Source organism: Panthera tigris, chromosome B4 (assembly GCF_018350195.1).
Source record: "Panthera tigris isolate Pti1 chromosome B4, P.tigris_Pti1_mat1.1, whole genome shotgun sequence".
In the NCBI taxonomy this organism is placed as follows: domain Eukaryota; kingdom Metazoa; phylum Chordata; class Mammalia; order Carnivora; family Felidae; genus Panthera; species Panthera tigris.
In genome coordinates, this window is record NC_056666.1 from 64,988,568 (window position 1) to 64,997,705 (window position 9,138).

The following is a 9,138-nucleotide window of genomic DNA, read 5'->3' on the forward strand; positions in this document are numbered from 1 at the left end:
ATGTATAGCTTTTTTTTATGAAGGAATGAATTCCTTTTTATGACAAGAGATGCCTTTTATGATTCAGTCTATCAACCTACGGTTTGTGGTTTTCTTGTGTCAGCAGTAAAACTGTCATAACATATAAGGGTCTATGTGGGACAAAGGCTGTATTTTTGGTAGGTGTGTATATCACATAGAAATAAGATAGAAAGTACGAGGTTTCATGCGGTAAAAATGCTGAGATCTATATGGGATACCCTTTGCTTCTCTGGATTAAAACAGCAGCGTCGTTTCCATCCCCCAACCCTGACAAACAGAATGAATATCTCTCCAGTTAAATATCCCTATAGCTATTTGACCTTATATTACTTTAAGGCCTAGGTAATGACCTGGAAGGAGGAAGGGGTAGGTGTTGCCATTCTTAAATGTTATGGAACATTTTAGAATCGTAGCAAGCTTACCCTGACATTTTTTGTAGTCTTCTTTTCTGTACCTCAACTATGTAAGAGTTGTTCTTTGCTGGAACAAGAGAGAGGATAGACTCAATCTGAGTAGGGCACAGAAGGAGACAGCTCCCTGTTTGAAAGGAGACAGTAAATGGCTCATTAATACTACTCCAGAGTTGGAAGAAGAGAACATTCTATTATCATTTCTATCATACAAGTTCAATAATTGAAGATGAACAAATCCAATAAAATTTCACTCTGAAATACCACCCTTTTCTTGGTACTACTTAAACATTAATTTACAAAGCACATAATAGAAAATAATTATAGCATCTTCAAGAATAATTTGATGAAAAGTTACAGATAATGAGACAGATGGTTTTTCACCCTTAAATTATTAGTTCAAATTAGATCAGCAGTAACCTGCAGGCAATTCAGGTCTTTGTAAAATGAGTCTTCCATGCAATATCCCTTCAAGGCTTCAGTTTTCTCTCAAAGGTAATGTTTTTTCTTAATTCCTTCAGAAAGAAAAAAAAATGAGAATGAATGATGCTCATGGTTGAGTTTTAAAACATATCACTTTTTACTTAATGAATTTGAACCTTATTGGCTGGCATTCTTAGAGATTTAAATTTAACACAAAACACTTTAGAAGTACATCATCAAGAGTTCTAACATTTGAAACTCAAATTTTCAAGGAAGTTCTTAAGCTTAGCATAGATAAGTTCTGCTGATTCCCCCATGTTTTTGCCTAATTTCTGTGTTTTGCTGAAACAATAGGTCTTTTTGATGGACTTTTGTTTTCTTTGGCCTGTATATATGTAGTCCTTCTAGACTTATCCAGGACTATCCTTCTATATTGAGGTCTTTGGCAACTTAACCTACTCTTGGGCTGTTTCATAACTCTGGTATTAGTGATGTAGAACAATGTTATCTACTTCTTCCTAGGGTCCTCTGAGGTAATAGGAATATTTTGTAACTCTAGCAGTGATATAATTTTTTTTTCAGGATAGTTAGGATCATTTTGGGATAGGACTTTTAGACATCAGTAACTTAGATGTTAGTTTTAGACAACATGTCATAATCTGTGACCATGCTGTTTTAACCCAAGGAACAAAAATATTATATAATTAGGATTCAAAGAAACATGATACAGGTCTTGATCTCAAGCAGCTTGTGGACTGATCAGTGAGAAATGTAACAGAAAAACAAACACATAAATTTAAGAAAAAACACAAAAATTAAATTCCAACAAAAATTTAAAATATTATTAGGATTATGACAATAACTATTACAATAATATTCCAGGTTAATTGCCAAATTAATGATGTAGACATTAGGTGCAAGGATCATTCCTTTGATATTTCCATGAATCAAGACCAGGAACTCTGAAAGTTAACAAATTCCTGTCAAGGTTCTCATTAGGGTTGACTGATGGTCTAACTGATTGATTAATGTGTAAGCCATAGGGCAGACATATAGCATGGCTGCTTTCATGATCCTTTGAAGAGCAATATAACATGCTATGGAAAAAGAGTTCTTGGTGAGAAGGTTCAGAATAGAGAATCAGTCGTAACTAAAACACATGTAGACCTATTCTTTGATTAGTGTTTGAGTGATTTATAGGATCTACCATTGCTCTATTTTGTTTCACTCATACAACAACTTTTTACTATTCGAGTGTCTACTACATGCTGAGTACTAAGTATTAGGGCATAATGGTGAACAAGACAGGCATAAGACTTGCTTTTATTGAGTATTCAATTTAGGTGAGAATTAAATGGTAAGTGGTTCGACTGAATCTAAATAGCATACAAATATGTAAAATTTTGGGGCGCCTGGGTGGCTCAGTCGGTTAAGCGGCCGACTTCGGCTCAGGTCATGATCTCACGGTCAGTGAGTTCGAGCCCCGCGTCGGGCTCTGTTCTGAGGGCTCAGAGCCTGGAGCCTGTTTCAGATTCTGTGTCTCCCTCTCTCTGACCCTCCCCCGTTCATGCTCTGTCTCTCTCTGTCTCAAAAATAAAAACGTTAAAAAAAAATTAAAAAAAACCCAAATATGTAAAATTTTAACTCAATAATTCAGCAAGTATTTGTTAAGGACCTGTTCTGAGTCAAGCTTTATTCCATGTGCTTGGACTATCTCAGCTAAAAAAATGATGGAGACAAAGACCTTTTCCTTCATAGAGCTTCTACTCTATTATGGAAATGGGGGGTAGAAAATGAAAAAATAAAATGTACTGTATGCTAGAAATTGGTATATGCTATGGGGTAAGGAAAAACTAAAGCATGATGACAGGGATTGAGAATGAATGGGAGTGGTGGGCTAGTGGAGGTGAGCTACTCTTCAAAAGGATTGTAGCACATCTCACCAGGAAAATGACATCTGAGAAAGATGTGAGGGATTAGTTATGTGGATATCTAGGGGAAGAATGTTCCAGGTGGAGGAAACCATGCAAAAGCTGTATGGTGGGTATTTGCTTAAATGTTTGAGAAATAGCAACGAGGTCACTGTGGCTAGAGTAGAATAAACAAAGGGAAATTGGTTAGAATGGTGAGGTAGTAACATCAGAGAAGTAAAGTGAGGACAGATGATGTAGATCTTAGTAGGTCATGTATAGGGAGCCATTGGAGAGTTTTGAGTGAAATAGAAACATGATATGAATGTTTTAATCTGACCTATTAAGTAAAAAGACCCTCTATTTACTATGCTCTGCCTTGAATTATTAGGCATATGAACAAGAAGTTGTGTTACGAGACCTATGGTAATCGTTCACTGGATTGAAGCAGAGTGATAATAGCAGAAATTATGGGAAACAATCAGATTCTGATTCTGAATATACTTCAAAGAGAAAAAAAATAAAACCTAGGATTTTCTCACAGACTGAATGTAGGCCATAAGAAAAAGAGGACTGAACATTTTTGTCCTGAACAAATGGAAGGATGGAGTGGCCATCAACAGGGTTCAAGGATGCTGTGAGAGGCCAGGTTGGGCAGGGGAACAGGGGATAGGGACACATCAGGAGTTCAATTTTAATTTTGCTGAGTTTGAGATATATTTAGACATCTAAGTCGAGATTCCAGTGGGCAGTTTAATAAACAAATCTCAAGTGTTGGGGAAAGTTTTGAACAGAAGTTTCAAATAGATGCATTTAAGCCCACAAGACTGAATGAAGTCCCCCAGAGAGTGATTACAGAGTAGAGAAAAACAAACAAACAGAGAGCTCTGCCCTTCTCCAACATTACAAAGTCAGGGAGAAAAGGATGAACCAGCAAAAGAAATGGACAAGGAACAATGTTTGAAGTAGGAGGCAAACCAAGTGAGTAATAATACTGATTGAATAGTATAATGATTCATTAGGGTAAAATGAACATTCAGATAGGGATTTTTTTTAATGGATCCCATTTGAAACTGAAAATTTTTGTAGTTCCTGTTTTTCATGTGTCATACCAACCACGTTCATTTTTGCCATCACTAATGGGCCTTCCTGCAAAGCATCCACACAAAGAACATCTGCTCCCTCTCTGCCAAAGAATAATGTCAGGAGGCAGACCTAGTTATATTGAGCTCCATTTCTTCCCATCAAACTCCTAGAAGCCTGTGGATTAACATGGGAACCTGCTTTTCCTTGTGTCCATAGAACACTAGGTTTTCTAAAGGCTTTGATTAATTTTAATCTGATGGCCTCAGGGTGCTTTTATACTAAAGTCTTGAAAATGTTCAGAAACTTTGAAACAACCATGATCACATTTACAATTTATTTTTGACACTTTTGAGGCTTTTCAATTCAATATTTTTTCCACAAGGCAGGGCAAACTTTGTAATGATGATTAACAAGAACTCCGTGGCACTTACGTGGACCTGGCAAAGGGCAGAACACACCTCTTTTCTCAAAGCACAATAAGCTAAATAGATGAAAGTTCAAGATCTCACAAATTTGTAACCAAGGGGACTTATTCCTCTTGGTTTATTGAAAAGGTCAGGAAATACACCTAGACATGTACATAAGCCTTCCCCTTTCCACTTTGCCGTAAATAATGAGGTGGAATGTGGTCAAGAGACCCAGGTGTCTCTGAACTGCAGTCTTTTTCTGCTTCTCATTTCCCTTGTTCTCTTTGAGAGATCTGATCAAATACAATGATCTCATTCTTCCAAATGTGTGTGTGTGTGTGTGTGTGTGTGTGTGTGTGTGTGTGTCTCACCCACTTTCTCCCAAGAAGAATCCAAGTTGTAAACTAAGAACAAATATGCAGTTCATCTACCATAAACATTCATCTTGGATGAGCGACTATTTTTAGTAACCTAGTTCTTTATTATGCTGAGAAATAGAGGGTAATTGTGCCATACATAAAACTACTTGAGGAATATATATAAATTTACCTCCTGGTTATAATTAATCCTTATTTAATATTTATATAGAACTCTTATAAGCTATCTTATAAACTGACAAGTTATTGTTCAGTGAATCTGGCAAATAGCAAGTCTTATGTATAATATACACAACTGACAAATGATTAGTATCAAAATATATTAAAAACATGTACAATCAATAAGTACTACAACTGAAACATAAATACTTACTACCTTCCTTACCCAGCTAAGTCAATGATAATGGCCATCCAGTGCTTTGTGCACTCAAAAGCAATTATGTCAAGAATTTCTATCCTATTCTCTGACTTCTGTTATCAGCTATAATTTCAATCAAGGAAGAACTGAAGATATTTTCAGTTATTTCCATAAGCATAGATACCATGTTTTTAACTGGGACAATTAGATGAAATTCTGGAAAAATAATAGATTTACAGTGGAAAAATCATGAGGTTAGTCTTAGAAATATTAAGTTTATTATTTTGATATTCAGTCCAGAAGGTGAAGTCATTTGTTGAATAAACAGATTTACAGCTTACAGAAGAGATTTGGCTGGATGAGACACATACATTTGAACATGATTTTGTGTAGTTGGTAACTGAGTCCATTAAAGTGAATGAAATTATTTTAGGAAGAGTAAGGAATTAGAAGAAAAGAAAACAGACAAAACCTTGAGGAACTAAAACATTTAATGATCATGGAGGAGAAAATGAACCTGCTAAAGAGACCAAGAATGAGAAGTCAGGGACATAGGAAAAGAATTAAGCATTTTATGTTATTGGGCATCTCCTATGTGCCAGTCACTTAACTAGGTGATGAGATAAAATGATGATTCCAAATTGACAAAGCTTCTCTCAGGAAGTTTACAACCTAGTGGAGTAGGCAGACATTAAGTAAATTGTATACTAATTAATATACAATTCTAAACTGAGGCACATGCTCTGAAGAGATAAACATAGTCTGGAGCACCTAGGAGGCTCAGCTGATTAAGCACCAATTTCAGCTTAGCTCATGGTCTCACAGTTCATAGGTTTGAACCCCAAGTTGGGCTCGGTGTTGACAGCTAGGAGCCTGGAGCCTGCTTCAGATTCTGTGTCTTTCTCTTTCTCTGCCCTCCCCTGCTTGTGCTCTCTCAAAAAATAAATAAACATTAAAAAATTTAAAAAAGAGAGATAAACAGTCTTATACCATAGGAAGTTGCTCTAGACTGTAGGATCAGAGAAGGCTTTCATGATGAATCAGTTGTTGAGCTGAGATTGAAGAATGAATAAAGGACAAGTAGGTGGAGGTGAAGGGTGGACAGATGAGCTTCCCAGGAAAAAGAAATTGTGTAGGTAAAGACCTTTGTGACAAGAAGTAACATGGGGATATTTGAAGGATTTAAAAGGCCAATATGAGGGTGCTTGGGTGGGTTAAGTTGGTTAAGTGTCCAACTCTTGATTTCAGCTCAGGTCATGATCTCACCATTGTGAGATCGAACCCCATGTTGGGCTCCATGCTGGTTGTGGAGCTTGAGATTATCTCTCTCCCTATTCATCTGCCCCTCCTCCCTCTCAAAATAAATAAATATTAAAAAAAGAAAAGAAAAGAAAAAAGGCCAGGATGGTAGAGGGCAGAGAACAACTGGAATGTAGGGGAAGATCAGAGATGGTCATGAGTCAGATCAGCAAGGGCTTAATAGGCTCTTTTAAGGACTTTGATCTTTATTCCAAGAACAATGGGAAACTATGTGTGTTCTTTAAACAGGAAGCAAAAGAAACTGCTAAAGAAACTGAATAATAGAAACCTAGGATTGTAGGAGGAAATGCATACATGGGTATGTATGTGCAAGGTGAAGAAACTGGGAGAAGATAGTGTAAGACAGACGAGACCAATCAATTAATAGTATCAAATGAAAGAGTCTTGAAAAATATCCTTGGATTTGGAGACATGAGGGTATTGTTATCTTTCACAAATCTGTCAGTGGTATAATTGAAGAGGATAGAGAAGTGTTTGGGAGTTGGGGAAAATATTACCAGTTAGTTAACTGCCTAGATTTTAGATAAAGAAAAGTTTCTAGTTACTGAATCCGTATAGATCAATAAAACCTAGATATTACCCTCCCTAAAGAATCTACTATCTCAAAAGTGCTAATGAGGAAATGGGAATATATTGAAAATTCTATGGGATTGCTGAAGGGCAGGATTTTCATCTCATTTTGCATAACAAGCAACTGGAAATCCTCCTTAGATACTTCAACAGTCCCTCCTCAGACTCCTTGTTTCCAGGATCTTTCTTTTCTTTTTTTCTTTTCCCATAGCCCCAAACAGCACATCAGTACTCTGCAAACAAGAAGGTCCTCAATCCCACCACTTTAGAAGACAATTTTATGATCACCTTTTATTACTGAGTACGATCTTAGGTCTCTTATTCCAGAAAAAAGGTAGAATACCTTCTAAAAGGGATTTTTATAAATTCATTTTTTTTCATCTCACTTGTAATAAATACATTCATTTTGTATAATGTAGCTATCTCTTAGGTCAAATCATTCCTCTTCTACCTATTTGATCTTATACATTGTTCTTCTCAGTTTTAGATTCATTTCCAACATAAGACAAAATGCTCTATTATTTCAGCCTCCAATAAATCCCACAAATATCTTTAATCATCAAAGACAATTTAATTCTACTAACATGTGTGGAGCCCTATTATGTGAACGCACTGGATCGGTATTGGGAATACAAAATGCATAAAAACATGACCTTGCCCTGGAGGAAGCTGAGTCTAATGCAACAACATAAAAATAAACATGTAAATTATAGTCCTACGTGGCAAATGCCAAGTTCATGTTTCAAAGCTTTTATCAGCCTTTTAACTTATGTTGGATTTGTGGGGGACTCAGTATGGCAAAGCTCTGATTTTTTAGGACTTGGGGTATTACTAAAAGAGTACTTTTCAGTGAGTTTTTAGACATGTGGAAGAAAAACATTGTTAATTGACTTTCCCAAATTCAGCTTTATGGGGTTGCAAACATAAAAACAACAAAACCAAAAGAGCAAAAATACCTTTCAATCAATAGTGGAATTCTGGCTAAGAATAGAATATTTTCATTATGTTCAAAAATGTTGTTGACTTCCAATTGTTTGTTAGGTCCAAGGAGAGAGCAGTGGGGGAAAAAGTCACCAGTTCTCATAGAACTTATATTCTAATGAGAGAGACAAATAGCAAACCAATAAGTAACCCAAGTAGTGATAAAAACTATGAAGAAAACACAGAAGGGTGTGATAGAGCATGATTTACATAGAGAGGGGTTAGACTGTTTAGATCATCTTTACTGAATAAATGACATTTTAACTAAGACCTGAGTGACCAGAGGGAGCCACATGCATGAAGATATAATTGAAGCCTATTCCAGGAATGGAGAACAAATGTACAGACCCCAAATCAGAAACAAAATGTTCCAGAGAGACAAAATGAAAGCCAACATGTCTGACGGGTAGGAAGTGATAGGCAGGAAGTGATAGGAGTTAGAGAGGTGGAGACAGAGTAGATCATATAGAGTTTCTTGGGCCTTAGTAAGAATTTTGGATATTTGGAGATCCAGTGGGAAACTATTAGAGGATCTTAACCAGGGAAGATACAAGATATTCTTCATTTGTTTAAAAGATTATGGAGGCTGCTGTGAGGTAAATGGTTGTAGGTGTGCAAATGTGGAAATAGGAATGGTGATATATTGATAAATGCTTAATAACTTGCTTTCCAGAGGGGAGGAAAAGTCCTGATTTGTTTGCTGACATTTATGGTGTGAATACTTCCAATTAACTAATTTTAAGGTACCAACATGACACATACTGGTTTGCAATATTCCTGAAAATTTAATTCATTCTCATGAGTTGGTACAAGCTGACTCAGCACACCACTGGTTAAGAGACTAATGCAGATGTCCAATCAAGAAATGAAATGATGGAGGTTAAATTAGGGTGGTCATAGTGGAGACAGTGGGAAGTGGATAGATGCAGGATATATTTGGAGGTAAAATTCACAGTAATCGCCATTCAACCAAATTGGTGAGAATTACATGGGGAAGAAAAGGAAGTATAAAGGATGACTCCTAAGTTTTTGACTTGAATAACTAGTGTATGGTTGTTCCACTTCTGAGGGAGAAAGTACTTAGGGAGGAATGGGTTTGATTTTGGTCACATAGAGACTGAGCTATTTGACAAATGAGTCAGGGTGTCAAAGGAAGAGATTAGAGCTAAGAATCCAGAGTGCAAGAGGAGATCAGGACTATAGATATAAATTTGAAAGTCAGCAGCATAAAAATCTTCCTAAAATATATCTCCTTTTCTTAAAAACTGAGAATAA